Consider the following 17,442-nt stretch of genomic DNA (forward strand, 5'->3'; position numbering starts at 1 on the left):
GATTTGGAAGGCTGGGTTGGGATGCAGCAACACCAATAGTGAAGGGGGTGAATGATGAGGTTTTTTGGGTAAAGAGGGTTTGGAGCAAAGAGGTATGAACCAAGGATGGAGTGGTGGTGGCTGGGTTGGCTTGCGACATGGAGATTTCAACATGGGTGGATGATGGTATCTTTAGGTCTGTTGGATCATATGGATTGGCTGGAGGTTCTTCTTTTGGTATATATTGAGGATAATTTGGATCATAAGGGCCTATGGGTGGTGGCAGCTACCCAAAAAATGGGTGAGATGGATCTGATAATGGAGGGGGTCTTCCAAAGTCAAAGGTTCCTACATTGTCCCTTCAAAAATTAAGCATGATTGTCTCTTTGTTCTTGTCTATAATGGCGTTTACCAATACTACATTTCTTGGTTGGTTCATGAAAGCTTCAATGTCAGTAGGTGATGGAATAGCTTTCTCTGGGCTAAAGGATGGCTGATTGCTCAAGGGGGGTGAGGCTACTCGATCCAAATGATAGGGCTCCATTGTTTCTTTCTTCTTGGCTAAGCGAGTGATGGGTGGCATGAAAAATGCTCCTAGGGATGGGATGCAACAAATGCTGGTGGATGCAAAAAAGGGGCGAAGGCTTTTCTATGTAAATGATTTCCTAGGTTGAGGCAAAGCTATATGAAAAAACCTAAAGAGGATTGGGTTTGAGATTCTAACTTCAAAGATATGTTGCCAAAGCACAAAAGGTCTGCTTTCCTATGTGCAAGCTTGGTGGTGATTGTGTCAACTTAAGGATAGATTGATGATCCTTTAGGAAGAACATGAGATTGACCACTCATGGATCCCAACCTTTAGCTCAAGGTGATGAGGGATGACAAGTGACAAAGCTAGATTACTCTAGACAAAGCTCTGTCAAAGGGATAACCTTGGTGAGGTTGGTGGATTTGAAAGTTTTTAGGAATGGAAAACTTTTGGCAAGGTGACAACAAATTTTGAAGGCTTGGATGTGAAGATTTTGGATTGCTGGCTAGATGGTTTGGTCCTAAATGAGATGAATGAGGTAATAATTCTTAAGGGGATAACCTAAAATGGCTGGATTTTCTACAAAGATGACTCTAAAGTGAAGCTTATCCAAGAAGATGTGGAGAAACTCAGATACTTGTCCTACTTTCTAGGATAGTTGGCTTAAGTTTAGGATTTGGAGTCAAGAATTATCTCCCCTCTTTTACCATTGAGATACTATGATAGGGTATGGTCATTTTGGCAATTAGGGGAAGTCGATATCTGGTACGTGCAATCTTCATAAAATCCAAGCATGTACATACACATATATTCTAAACTAAAAAGACAATGGCAGGAAGTGGTGCATCATGTAGATCCTAACTAGCAGGTGACTATGACTCCCTTCCTCAACCATATTAGAAACATCATACATAAAGTAAAACATATAGGTACACCATTAACATACAAGTATGAGGTAAGTATTAATAGAAAACACATATTAATAAACCATCTAACTATCATCATGAAATAACTAGTACCAAAGTAACTCATCATATAATCAACTGAGTATGAAATAATATCCAACAATTTGGGAAAAAATTATCACTAATCATCAAGCATAAACATAAAGATGGCCTAAAAGAGTTTGATAGTAATAACTAAAAAGGAAACTAGGGGTATGGTGGGTCAAGTTTATAGGGTGTTTTGTTTATGATTTTCTAAGTATAGGCTTGAATATCTTATAGTTTTTCATAAACATGATACAATCTTTTATGTTTATAAGTTTTAGCTATATGTATATTTGATGCTTATGAAACTTAAAGATAATACTAAATATATATCTAGATTAATGAATGTCATGGTAAATCTAGTATATTAATTCTCTAGCTTTAATGGGTAGACCTCTTGCAATTGTGTGACAAGGCTACATTAAATAGGGAAAACTTATTATGATCTATGCCTTGGATTCATGTTTTGGATTTTTTTGTGTTAACCTTTTACAGGAAGAAAAAGTCAAGCAAGGAGTGCAGACTAAAGGATTAGTGGGTCTTTCTAGGAGGGTGACCATTTCAAACTTCATTATAGCTCCACTCCTTCCATCACTTTGCGGTTGCTGATTTAGTCCAAGACAATTTAGTTGCTGAGCATTCCTATATTTCTAAAGCATTGAATGTGGCCTATCTTATTGCATAAATGATGATGTCATTCCTGAAACTAAAAGTTGTTATGCTATGTAATGGAAGACCTAGTTTGTAGGCATTCTATTTTTCCTAGTTTCCTTTAAATAAGATGGAACTTATGTTTCCATGCTAGTTAAATGTTATGAGAAATTCATGTTGTAATCAAGCAATAGAGTAAAGCATTTTGATATTCTATTGTGTCCATGTTTTATTGAATAAATATATGACAATTTTTCACTTCAATCTCTAAGTTATAATTCATTCATACTTTTGTGGGGGCCCACATGGGAGGTGAATTCCTTGTTCATGCTTAAGTAGAATTAAGTTAAGTTTCCTTTGAGTTGTTAAGTACTGTTGTTCCTATAGCCACTAGTAGCAGAACCATTGACTGTATCCTACATCATAGCTTTACTTCCAAGGCATTATTTATTTACTGTTATGTTTTTCCTTCAAGATGAGAATTAATTTTTAAATTCAGTTTCTAGGATAAGTTTCTTGTCGCAACTGCTTTTACCTTAGTAGTGATGACTATTGAGAAGAACTATAACATAAGCTTTATAGTTAGTATCTCAAGTTCACGTTAATAGATTGATACATTAAATGAGTCTAGCATGATGTTCTAAGTAGAAACATGATGAATTTCAGCAATGAATCATGGTTTGAGGGTGTTCAATCCTACTTTTACTAGGATATTATTCTAACCAATCATTTTTTGTGCTGTTACCAGGGATGGTGTCAATTTAGTTTGACCCATAAGTCATTAAGTTAGTTTGCATTTTGCTTAATTTTGCATACATAGGCACCCAATTAGAAATTCCACAAGAAGAAGAAACATTTGAGAATGTGTTTGCTGATGCCTATGACCAATTTCCTTCACCACCATCATTTGAAGAATCCCTCCATCTAAATTCTCTTTTTGCTGACCTAGAATATCTAGAGAATGTAATGGATCACCCTACCTTTTCTTTTCCTATTCCTACTCAGCATGGCCACCAAAATCTAAATAATATTCCAATAGCTGTGCTTCCTAAATTTTATGGACTCATCATAGAAGACCCAAAGACTTTCCTCTTTGAGTTTTATTTCTTTTTCCAAAGATATGACTACACCATTGATGGCCATAAGCTTAAGTTGTTTCCTTCCACCTTAAAAGAGGCTGCTCTCAAATGGTTTATGAGTTTGGGTTCTAATGTTGTAGTAGACTAAAGTGCAATGTGTACTCTATTTCTTGAGAAGTACAAAGATTATTACAAAGGAGGCTTAAAAGGAGATGAGATCTTTGATGTTGCAAAAGGAAGATGAAACCCTAGAAGACTATGTCTCTAGGTTCCTGTTCATCCTATAGTGTAACACACAACATGAGTTAAATGGAGAATCTCAAAATTATTTATTTTTGAGAGGTGTGAATGATGGAAGCATAGAAACCCTTGACCTCATGGCAAGAGGAGACATTACACAGAAGAATTGGGATGCAATAAAGAATATATGTCATAACTATTCTAGAGCTACTGTCAAGAAAGGAAGAGGTTTGAGAGCCTTGCCTCACAAGTCTAATGGTGGAGGTGTGTCCAAAATAGAGTTATCCAATCTATTGTTAGACTTTAAGCAAGACATCATTAACGATTTTGCTACTCAATTAGAAACTATGCAGGCAAGGAGAAAGAAAGATGAATCTGATGCAATGTTGGTAGAATATTGTCCACATTGTAGGGAGAAGAAAAATAATTACCGATGTAAGTCTGTTGCAAGCCTAGAGTCTCAACCTATGCCTAACAAGTTCAAAGCAATTGATGAGAATGGGGAGGTCCTCTACATTTCCTAACAAAGGCCATGGGCTCCAAGACCAGGTATTCCCTAAGAGCCTCTTCAAAATTTTAATAGCAATAATACATGGAAAAACCAACAACATAGTGGAGTTAGTGGATATAATAGTTGGCATCAACCCCAGAAAGGTTGGCAACAACCTCAATAAGGCTAGAAGCAACATCAGTAGGGTTGGCAGCAACCTCAACAAGGTTGGTCACAACCTCAACAATCATGGCAACATCCATAGTAGGGGTGGCAAAAACCACACAATTGGTCTTACCAATCAAGCCAACAAGCTTTGATTCCACCACCTTAGCATCAAGCTTTGATGCCTCCTCCTATAGCCAATACTACTTCCCCTAAATAGACTTTGTATATGAGAAATATGTTAACAAGTAATACTAATCTATTCAAAAACAAAAGCATTAACTAGCATATAAACCATAAAATAAATTAGAGACTAAAGAGGAAACCCCAATTGGAAATGTGAGCCAAATGAATGGACTCTCCCAATGGGATTTAGCTCCTTGCTTGGTAGATGGGTCTAAAGATTGGGATGTATGCTCAAGGTTCCAAAAAACTAGCTTCAATGGAGATGAAAAATGGCAAATTGGTAGCTTTGTGAGCTCTCAATTTGGCATCATAAGGGTATGGTTGATGGCTTTTGGCTCTCAAAAGGGCATTATAACTTTAGCTCCAAGATTGTGATGATATGGCTTGGGAGGGGATTCAATTTATAGGCTAAGGGCTTGAGGGATGGAGGGCTAAGATGGAAGGAAATATGAAAGCTTAAGGAGGGCTAGGATGCACTCAAAAGGGAGCACATGGATTGTGCTTGTTTAGCACCAATCAGGGAGTGACACATGTCACAAGGTGAGTGGATGGAGGAAAGGGGAGGGATGAGTCAAAAAAGTAGGCTCAAAGGATAATATCTTCATAAAGACCCTTCATTATGGCTTGTAATAGCTTGTAAGAGTCTTTATGGCTTTTGTAAGAGCATTCATTGTTGGGTGGTTGGGATATTTTGAGGGGAGTTGAGATTGTTGACTTTCTTTGGCTTAAGAAAGTCTTAAGCTTGTTTAGGGAATGTGACAACATTAGGGGGTGGATTGGGCTTGGGTTTAGGATTAGATTAGGTATGTTAGAGATTTACAAGTGGATGGCATTCATGAGGGTGTGTGAGTTAGTGGCTAAGCTTGGTTAGTATGGGTGGATGGGGTGGATCAGGCTAAAAAGAGGGTTTAGGAATAAGTTAAGGGTTATTAGATTTGAGGGTTTTATTTATCAAATAGGTTTATTTAATAAATGAGGATTTTGGATTTAGATAGAAGAATAGGATTTAATTGATAAATAATAGGTTATTTGATTTATCAATTAGGACTATAGATGATTAATTAAATTAATCAGCTAGGGGATGGCAAAGGATTAATTAAATAGGAATTTAATTAATGATTCCTTTAGAGTAACTAAATAGGATTACCAAAGCAATGTAATCAAATTTAGGTGTCTACATTTTGCCCCTCTTTGACATAGTGTTGAGACAACACTATTTCAAAGAAGTTCGAATGAAGACGACAAGAGGAAGATCTTTTAGCAATGTTGTTGCCCCAGTCTTGGATAAGAAGAGGAGAGACTAGACTTAGATGATGCCCTCTCAAGAAGGTGGCGAAGAGAGAAATAAGGCTCGACGGCTTCTTGAAAAGTACAAGAATTCAAGATGAGCAAGGAGATTCAGATTGGCCTAAGAGAAGGGGTTGAATTAGCTCAAACTCTCACTACAGGAGAATGATAAAGGGCTATCAAATGCACAAGAGGAAACAAGCTTAAGACTCTTGGGATTGGGGGGAGGATAAAGGAGTAGAGCGCTATAAAAGGAATCCAAGATGGAGAGATGGATGAGGGGATTAAAAAGCTAACACAACAAGATTTCAAAGAGTCAGATTGGCAGAAGATGGGTTTTCAGAGATCCCTAGGACTAGGATTGTGGATCTCGAAAGATGAGGCTTGGTGGATTGATTTGATTGGTGGATCCCTAAGACTAGGATTGTGGATTCCTAAATCTAAGCGTGAGGAGTGATTCAAAGAGGTACTAATGCAAAATCTAGGATAGGAGCGACAAATGCCGGATATGGATGGGGGATAATGGAGATGAAGGGAAACCATTGAAGCTTTTTGAGCGGGGGGATACTTCAAATAGAAGTACCACCATGTAGTTTAGCACTAGATTTGCTTTAGGACTGTTGGTTAATTGCCAAGGTTACCAAGAACATCAAGGCCTATTCACCAACTATCTAGAGGACTAACAAACTGACTCGAAACAAACACGCAAGGTTTGCCCCAGCATCACACATGAATCCCAGAGGAAGCAGTGCAGAACCGACACTGGGTAACCCACAAGCAAAAAAGAAAAACAAACAAAAGACATGATCAAGAACTTACGCTCTAATTGCCCCATTCGTAGCATACCATGATATGGAAGATCATGGCAACCTTGAGGAGGGAAAAAGGAGATTTCTTGGAAAAGATACTTCAAGATCCAAAAGGAAAGATTCCAAATCAAAAGAAAGTGAAAATCCAAAAGAGAATCATTTGCCAACAAGATGGGTAGGACGAGGTACTAACGGACCAAGATCAGACATGAGGAAAGCTATATCCTGCAAGGACCTATTAGAGAGGACCTAAGCTGGTCGATTTGGATGAGTGATGTGTCTGGCAAGCTGAACTAAGAAGGATAACACTTTGGTGACAGGAGATCTAGCTAAAGGATGCATTGGAATAGCTAACCAAGGGTTGTGCGATGTGTGCAAGATGTTTATCAAGTAGTTCAAGTCAATAATTCCCTAGTTGACTTAGGTTCTTCCATAAATGTCATGACCAAGGAAGTAATGTCTTAGTTACATATCATTGGTCTTAGGTAAACACCCACCATCCTTCAGCTTGTTGATAGTTCCACCATTATACCTGATGGGATGGTATAAAATGTTATAGTCACCTTAAATTCTTAGGAATATTTGGTTGACATTATTGTCCTTTCCCCAAAGGATAACATGGGAGGATACCCAATAATCCTAGGTAGACCTTGGCTGGCTACTATTGATGCCTATATAGCTTGTCTCTCTAGAAAAATGACTATATCTAATGAAGTCAACACTAAACATCTAACTCTATATTCCCCAACTCAACCTTTGTTACAAGATGATCAAATCATCTGGCTAGATTTGGATGATACTAAACCTAATCTTAATTCAATCCATCAGTTAATGATGATATCCAGGGAACCTTTTATAGCTTCTAGGGGGGAAGATGAGATCATTTCCTCCATTATTCTAAATGAATATGGAGTGGAAACCCAAGTGTGTTCTAAAGGGAACTCTATTCTTAACACTTTGTTACCACCTATTGATGCTCTATAGTATTCAAAAACTTCAAAATTTCTTCACACATTGCTACCTATGGAAATGGAGTCTTTCCTAATTGCTCAATTGTCCATGGCAGAAAAGGTCACCAAGATAGAGGTCAGCTCAGGAAGAGAATTAAATGTAAGCAGTGCTTTGACTTCCTCTCAGTGGTTAGGAATCCTATAGCTTCTTAAAAACATCAATTGACCTTCATTTGGGATTATATTGACATGAAAGGCCTAGAACCTAAGCTCTGTACTCACAAAATTTACATTAGCTCTAAATTTAGACATGTTCACCAACCTCTAGGTCTGGTAAATATAGCTCTTAGGGATATAGTCAAGAATGAGTTGCAAAAGTTGTTAAATGCTAGCTTCATCTATCCTATTTTAGATAGTCAGTGGGTCTGCCCTCTTGTTATAGTACCTAAGAAAGGAGGAAAGTGGAGAGTTTGTGTCAACTATAGGGAGCTTAACACTGCCACTAAAAAGGACCACTTTCCCTTATCATTCATAGATGAAGTCCTTGATAACCTTGCTAGAGTGAAATAAATCTCCTTTCTAGAAGGATTCAGTAGTTATAATCAGATTCAAATAACCCCTAAAGGTTAGGAGAAAAAAACATTCACCTATCCATAGGGTACATTTGCCTATTCAGTGGTGCCTTTTGGGTTGTGTAATGCCCCTACTACCTTCTAGTGAGCTATGATTAGTATATTCTTAGATATCTTTGCTGATTACATCAAGATTTACATGGAAAATTTTACAACATATGAGAATACCTTTGAAGAGGCTAAAGAAAAATTGGAAAAAGTTCTTATCAGGTGTCATGAATACAACCTCTCTCTCAATAGTGAAAAGTACTTCATGATGATGGAAGAAGGGGTTGTCTTAGGACATTTCATATCTTCCAAACATGTACAAGTAGTCCCTACTAAGATTGAAGTGATTAGTACATTACCTACTCTAGAAAAACAAAAGGATGTGCACAATTTCCTCGAACATGCCAGATATTACTGAAGGTTTATAAAAGATTTCAGTTAGCTTGCAACACCACTATATAACTTTCTCAAAAAGGATGTTGAATTTTCTTGGGATTTTGAGTGTGAGAAGTCTTTTCTATAGCTAAAAGAAGTACTCATTATAGCATTAGTTTTGAGAGGACCTAATTGTTGATATATCAGTCAAGTTTGTTGTTAGCGACACACACTTATTGAGATTGTATATAACTACCAAGCTTATTATATAGCTAGTAGTGTTTGCCAAGTATTTTAATTTTCACCAAGTTGTATAGTTTCTACTAAGTCCTTTGGTCAAATATTTGTGGTTACAAAGGAGTCATAGATATAGTAAAGATCAACAATGCAAACCATGCATCTCAGTGTATGTCAAGTTTACCAATGCAAGCTGGGTTGTGCAGTGTTCATCAAGTTTGAAGTGTATGTGATGTGAGTCCATTGTTAACTAAGCTACTCAACATTAACCAAGAGACTCAATTTATATCGAGCTCAAGGTGATAGTGTTTTCTGAGTCATACAATGTAAATAAAGAGACTTAGTTTATATGACAAGTTTCATACTATTTACTGAGTCAACAGTGTAGACCAAGTTCAAGACTACTTAGAAGTGATCAGTATGGATCAAGCTTCTACATCTACCTAGTGCATGATGATGCCGAGTATTGATAGTGGATGCCAAGTATTAGAACCTCATCGAGTCAGTCTTCAGAACCTAAATGTCTTCATGTGGGTCGGCTTTGTAATATTTGTGGTAACTTGTATTGTGGCCAACTTTGTAATTTGTATAATTGGATTTATATATATGTAATGTATTCTATCATATCCAAAGTAATAGAATGAGCATGAAATCAATGTAATCATTAGAGAAGAGAAAAAAGAGTGAATTGAAAAGGCTACAACAGTATAAGGAGTAGAAAAGTCATATCTATCAACACAAGTTGATTAATACTTAAAGGAATCGCATTCAAAAAACTAAGTTACCAATTAGAGATCATCTACTATTTCATTATAATAGGTAGATCAGTCAAATCCTTTCACAAGGTGGACCTAGCAGTCCTCTTCCTAATAGGGTAGATCATTAGAAGTGATCAATGTAAGCTTTAACAGGATAACTTTATACTACAATACTAAAGTTGTGGGTATCATTCCTACCCCAATTTTACTTTCTATTCAGAAGGTTTCTGGGCCACCAAATCTTTGTGTAATAGTGTTATGAATGCTTTCATATTTTTAGTTTCTTATGCATGCAATTAGATCAGATTATATGTGATGAATTATATGCTAATTGGATTAAGAGCTAAAATTGTTGAAGTTTTAGAAGTTACTGATTCACCCCTCACCTCTTAGTAACTTAGCATAGTCTTGAATATTTCCAACACTAATTGGGGTTTACCTTTTCACATTCATATTGATGCCTCAGACTATGCTATAGGTGCTATCCTTGGTCAAAAGGTAGACTCAATTGATCATGCCATTTACTTTATTAGCAAGAACTTGCAAGGAGCTGAGTTTAATTACACTGTTACTAAAAAAGAATTTCTTGCAGTCATCTATGCCCTAGAGAAGTTTAGACAATACATCACTGGGTATGAGATCTATGTGCATCCAAACCATTCTACCATTAAATATCTCATGAACAAGCCTACAATTTCTAGTCAATTAGCTCGATGGTTGTTACTTGTGCAAGAGTTCAACATTACCATCATTGATAAACCTGGTAAGACCAATGTGGTGGCAAATTTTATTTCTTGGTTACATGTGCCTGATGATCATGCAAGCATTGACGAAACTTTTCCTGATGAGAATCTTTTCTTGCTGATTGCCCACAATCCTTGGTATGTTGATATTGCCAATTATCTCACAACTGGTAAGACCCCAATTGCTAACTAAAAAGAGATTTAATTGTTCATGGATTTCTAGAATCATGTTTTACACTACACCTGACTAAGTCACTATAAGATGCATTAGAGAGGATGAAACTTATGATATCCTTAGCACATGTCATGATGAACCTTGTAGTGGAAATTTTGCTACCAAAAGGATAACATTAAATATCTTAACTATAAGTTACTTAGTACACTAAAAAGTGTGACAAATGCCAGCCTATGGGATGCCCCACCAAGATAGAGGAAATGCCCTTGTAGGCACGGGTCATTGTTGCACCATTTGATAAATTGGGGATTGATATTTTTGGTCCTATTGAGCCATCCTCACAAGGTAAATCCTATATCCTTGTTTACATGGATTATGTTACAAAGTGGGCTGAGGAAAAACCTATGAAGCACCCAAGAGATAACAATGTTACAAAGTTCCTTTATGAATTCATCTTCACTAGATTTGGTGTACCAAGGAAGATTCAATCTGATCAAGGTCCTCAATTTTCTTTTAATTTGATTGCTGCTCTAATGGAGGAATACAACATGAGACATGGTAAATCTTCTCCTTATCACCCTTAAGCTAATGGGTAGGTTGAATTTACCAATCAAGATTTAGAGTCTATTCACACTTAAATGGTAGCCATCTATAAGAAAGATTGGGCTATCCAACTTCCTAAAGAACTTTGGGCTTACTGCACTACATGGAAGTCTACAACTGGTTTTACACCATTTCAGCTTATTTATGGGCATTCTACAGTCATGTAGATAGATATTGAACATAAGATACATAGGGCAACCCTTGATCTTGGGATGGATCTCACTATTGCACAAAAAGAAAGGATACCAAGTTTAAATGGTCTTGATGAATGGCACAAATTTGCCTTGCACAACACAAAATTGATACAAAACCAGCACAAGCAATGGCATGAAAAGTATTTTCAAGACAAAATTTTTTCTGTTGGCGACTAGGAACTCCTTTATGAATCCAAGTATTAGCATAATCCTAGAAAATTCCAAACCAGATAGTTAGGGCCATATGAAAGCATTGCAGTCTTTCCAAATGGAGCGATCTAGCTCTCCACTATGGGTCAAGTTTGGTTCAAATTGTTGGACAATGATCATAGGTTAAAATTATATCACAAATGAGAGAGTGAGTAGGAGTTCCTATAGAAATTATCTTCTATTGCTGGTGCTATAGTTCCTTTAACATCTCCTAATGAGTTTTTTTGCTCATTTTCCTTCCTCACTCTAGCTATTCTTGTTACTATCATAATCAAGAATTTCATTGTAAAAGTTGATTCTCCACAATAAATTTCCACTTCATTTCTAGTCTACTATTCATCCATCTCATCATTTCTTTCATTCATGCATAACACTTGCCACCTCACTAGCACTTCTGGATAGCACACATTCCAAGGTATGTGATATTAATTTGTTTTTCCAATGTTTTTTTTATGCCTTGCCATTGTTGCTAGTGTGGGACCACTTGCAATATTTTAGCTAGGGGGGAAGTTATATTAGTTTGGCATTATTTTTATGCAATCCTTTTATTTATTGTTTTCCCCTATCGTACTTGCATTTTCTACCAATGATTAGACATTTTTGAAAATCATTTTGTTGCGTGCTATTTTTTGCACTTATAAAACTAAGGTAGAAAGATATGTTATGTACAAGTTCTGTGGGATGTACTTATGAGTAATTATAACATAGAGATTTGCATTTATTTTACTCATAAGCTCTCATTTTTTGAGCTTCATTACTCTAGAAATTTCTAATTTTGAACTCATCTTGTAACCTGTTGTTTCAAATTTTCTTCTCCAAATTTGTGGTTGTCTATTATTCTCTCCTACAACTTTGTTTTGGGTACCTTGGAAATTAGATGATGGGAGGAGACCTGATTCAAAGAGAGCCTACTATGAATAATGTGTTGCTTGAAGACTAGAATTGTAGGTTGTATTTTCAAGGAAGGGGATGGATAGATTATGTTTAGAAGCTAATTAGCTAGGATGATGAGGTTGCATTTTAATTTCTCAACTCCTTAAATAATGGAGTGGCTATAGCTAAAAGATTGAAGGTGTCATTTTCTCAGAAAGTTTTGGAAGAAGTTATGGGACTACCATTGGAAGGTGAGGAATTTACAGAGAGTATTGACCCAACTTCCACCAAAGCCCAGTTCACTCTACATGGAGATCCACAACTTGATATTAATAAGAAGCAAGGTACTATTAGACTATCTCTTCCTAAGCTATTTCAAAAATGTGTGGGTTTTATCATTAGGTATTTCACCTATGAAGGGCAACACTCATTTCTACGTGTTGTTCATTTCAAATTCTTGAGTTGTTTATTGTAGACAAAACTTTGTCTCCTACTATTGCTTAATTAAGTTGATAGTAGAGAAAGATTTATGGGAGCAGTCAGATATTTATTGGAGGAATTTATGCTATGAGGGTTTAAGAAGCCTATCCCAGAACCAGTTGGGCATATAATAGGTCAAAGTTTTAAAACTGTTAATGGAATTAGAAAAATCTTTATTGAAATTGGATAATTTTCTTCATCCAAAAAAAAAAGGAAGCTAAGGTTAGAAGCCTTAATTCCTTTAATTCCCCTAATTCTACTAATTCCTCTACTTCAAGAGTAGTTCATGAAGATGAATTGGAGACTCCTACAGAGAAGGCCGAAGTTGCCCTTGCAGTAGAAACAGTTTCCCCAGAGTATAAGAAACAAAAAATTAACCCTAGAACTAGTTGATAGGCCAAGGCATCTCTTACAGCCAAGAGCACTTCTAGAAAAAGGAAAGCCCTAGAAAAGGATGAAACTCCATTAAGTAGAAGTTCTAGGTGAAGAACAAAACTAACTAATGAATCTTAGGTAACCCAAGATTATGAGCCAAAGGAAGAAGCAAATGAAAATATCCAGCAAGAGGCTAATTTATGGCTTGAAATTTCTTAGTGAGATGAGTAATGGACTAAAGTTATGGAACCAGTCATATTTGAGGAATTTCATGATGTCAAAATGAAGAAGGTTCCTAATAAGCCTGAGAATGCAAAAGTCATTACAATCAGAGATGACTCTAGCTTAGAGGAGTATATTTATGTATTTCAACAGAGGGGACCAACCTCCAAGAATTTTCAAGGAGATGATTTAGGAAGTGATGATTTTGATAGTTATATCAGGGAAGTAGATGAACCATCATTTTCTCCTTTAGCAAAATCTCGTATGGTAGAGAAGGATCCCTATGAAGAAAATCCAACTATTGATATGGACCTTGTCAATAAGGTGGTTGAGAAATTTTTGAATGAAGGGTTAGAAACATTAGCTTCAGTGGCTCAGCAATGCTCTAATACTGAGAGAGTTATGATTATTTGGATGGATCCTTTAAAAAGGACAAGTGCTAACAATGGTAAGTCATCTAGTCCTCAAGCAGTAGATAATTCTCACCATAGTTTGATATCAGCTCAATCTAGTCTAACATCTTTGTTAGATGTTATTTTCCTATTGGATAAAAAATTAAATTATAAGATGGAAAATTGGAAATAGCAAAGGAAAGAACTAGATAAAATCATAGATAGTTACTATTAGGAAACATTTGTTCAGCAGGAAAAGGTAGAACAGTTAAGTGTAAAGCTTGACAAAATTACATCCTTAATCCCTAACTTAATGGGTTGTAGATCCCCATCACTTGTCTATGCTCTATTTCTTAAAGAACAACTATTGAACTATCAAATGACTTGCATTATGTAGGATAGGACTCCCTCATTACAAGAACCTACCCAATTTTCCCAAGATTTCCATAACTCTCCTATAGCCATGAAAAATTTGTTATGTGAACTTTATCATCACAATCTTGTAGTTCCAGATGATCGAGTTTGGAATCCCTTACTTTATGTTGGGAATATTCAACTTAGAGCCTTGATGTCTTAGATACAAAATGAAATTATTTGGAACACTCAATTTTATGTGTATGGAAATTTGGAGTTAGACATTCCCCTATTTCTAAGGCTTAAAGCCAAGGATCCTTGAACTCTCTATTATAACTTGCTAAGAATAGCCCCCTCTAAATTAGGTAGTGAGATCATCTATCTAATGAGGAAGGAAACATTTAATGCATATGAACAGATGGTGAATACTAAACTAGTTGAGGCTAGAAATTCCATACATTGGCACTGGAATAGATTGTTTGGGGAGATGAGAAAGAGAGAACCACATTCACCTCTCAATTTTTCTATGGCAACCTAGTGTGCTCCTTGGTACATTTCTTTGGGAAGAGGGAGAGATTTTTTTTGGATTTGACTAACCTTTTAGCCTCCATTTTTAATGTCTCCATTACTTGCAAATTTAGAAAGTCTGGACAATTTTAACATGTAGGAGGAAAAGGACAAGTGGAAGAAATAGATGAAAACAAAAGGGTTCTACTAGAGTTTTGCAAAGGGAGAATTTGGACTAAGGGTAGCTGCTGAGTATAGGTTGCCAACTAGGTTAAAGAATTTATTTGTTGTAGGACCTAATAATGGCTAAGCTAGGGGGAATGATGGGTCAAGTTTATAAAGTGTTTTGTTTATGATTTTCTAAGTACAGACTTGAATATCTTATAGTTTTGCATAAACATGATACAATCTTTTATGTTTATAAGTTTTAACTATATGTATATTTGATGCTTATGAAACTTAAAAACAATAGTGAAATTATATCTAGATTATCAATGTCATGGTAAATCTGGTATATTTCTTCTCTAGCTTTAATGGGCAGACCTCCTATAGTTGTGTGATAAGGCTACATTGAAATAGGGAAAAATTATTATGATCTAAGCCTTGGATTCATGTTTTGGATTTTTATGTGTTAACCTTTTGCAGGAAGAAGAAGTCAAGCAAGGAGTGTGGACTAAAGGATGAGTGGGTCTTTCAAGGTGAGTGACTATTTCAAAGTTCAATATAGCTCTATGCCTTCCATCACTTTGCAATTGCTGATTTGGTCCAAGACAATCTAATTGCTAAGTATTCCTATATTTTTGAAGCATTGAATGTTGCTTATCATCTTGCATAAATGATGTTGTTTCTCTTGAAACAAAATGTTGTTATGCTATGTAATGGAAGACCTAGTTTGTAGGCATTCTGCTTTTCCTAGTTTTCTTTAAATAAGATGAAACTTATGTTTCTAGGCTAGTTAGATGTTCTGAGAAATTCATGTTGTAATCAAGCAGTAGAGTAAAGTATTTTGATATTCTATATTGTGTCCATGTTTTATTGAATCGATATATGACATTTTTTTACCTCAATCTCTGAGTTATAATTCTTTCATACTTTCATGGGGGCCCATAGGGGAGGTGAATTCCTTGTTCATGCCTAAGTAGAATTTAGTTAAGTTTCCTTTGAGTTATTAAGTATTGTTGTTCTCGTAGCATAGATTTTCTACTAAGGCATTATTTATTTACTATTTTTTTTTCCTTCAAGATGAGAATTAGTCTATAAGTCCAGTTTCTAGTATAAGTTTCATCTAGCAACTACTTTTACCTTAGTAGTGATGACTATTGAGAATAACTAAAGCATAAACTTTGCAGTCACTATCTCAAGTTCACATTCCTAGATTGATACATTAAATGAGTCTAGTATGATGTTCTATGTAGAAACACAATGAATTTCAGCAATGAATCATTGTTTAAGGGTGCCCAATCCTTGTGTTACTAGGATATTATTTTAACTAGTCAGGGTAGGCACTACAACTATCAAGTTGAAATCAATATTTTATACTAATCACAAGTGTTTTCAAGTTATAGATAGGAAATAAAAATAAAAATATTTATAATTAAAATGAACCAAGTGACTTATGTGTCTTGAGATTGTGCCTTTTAGCACATCTTTGATTTCTCTATTTGTTGCAAACTAGGACCATTTAAATACATGATGCATGAGTTGAAAGTTATTAGCAAGAGCATCTGCAAAAACCTAGAAGTGATTTTAATGAGTTTATCATCCTCTAGGAAGCATGTACCCTTTGGATAGAAGCTAAAACCAGTAAATAATTTGGACGATATATAAATGAGAGGAAGGGTAAACCTTCTTGCTCCATTAGGAAAGTTTGGGCAGTGCATTTTTGGGGATAGCCTAAGGTGGGAAAAGTTTCCCATGATTTCAGCATGTTTGAAATAAATTCTTAAGTGGATCACATATATAACAACAGAGTAGTTGACTTCACAGATCTAATTATGAATCAATCTACTAGTTACCCTTTTAGCCTTACATCAAATCGCAATTGATCATAGGGATAAAGTGTGCTTGAACTGTCATATTTGTGAAATGACCTTGTGGGAAACATTTGTTGAACATACACATATGCAAAATTTGGTTATCAATGTTCTTTTTTCCGAAAGATGTCCATTATTTATCTCCATCAAAGTTTCTTTCTCCTTTGAGGGATTACTTATTCACTTGATCCAAAAAAAATTTATCTCAAAGTCAAACTAGGGCATACTTAGTGTAGCCACTACCTCATCAGAGATTAATCAATTTTTTGAAAAACTATCATCCTAATCACACTCATTTTTTTATCCTATGATGTTTTCCTCTAGTACCATCATTTCTAAAATCTTCCATCTAGTCCTTATTTTCTGCCAATATCCTAACCCACTGAGTTTTCTTCATCATTTTCCACGTTATTTCCATCTTCCTTGGAGCCAATCCTTTCTCCTATTGTGAGCTTAATCTAAATCCCGTTATGAGCTTAGTTTTTATCCTACTCTAAGCTTAGTGTTCATCCATATTCATCCTTCATCCCTATCCAAATCATCATCAAAACATGATGTCACAATCCTACTATGATGAGTCTAGTCAACCTACCTATTATCCCACTCCATCCTATTCCAATGATGATGAAAGTCTTGTTGAATATGATGGGTATATTGAAAGCCTTAGAGATAATATTCTGAACATTATCCAAAATCCAAACATTCCTCCAAACTACTCCATCATACCTCCATGCATACTCGCTAGTACTAGTTATCATACCTTTGACAAGGGAAATCCATTATTTCACTCATCCACACCTCCTTCCTATCTCATACCCACATATTTCGCTCAGACACCAATCATGCCTCCCTCTCCCTCCACCTTCATATCCCAATTTCCACCCTTCCAAAATAATTCTACTAGCTACATCTCTAATCCAAGCCTACTATCCCAATA

Source organism: Cupressus sempervirens, chromosome 2 (genome assembly GCF_028749045.1).
Source record: "Cupressus sempervirens isolate cs-2001-9-10 chromosome 2, ASM2874904v1, whole genome shotgun sequence".
Taxonomy (NCBI): domain Eukaryota; kingdom Viridiplantae; phylum Streptophyta; class Pinopsida; order Cupressales; family Cupressaceae; genus Cupressus; species Cupressus sempervirens.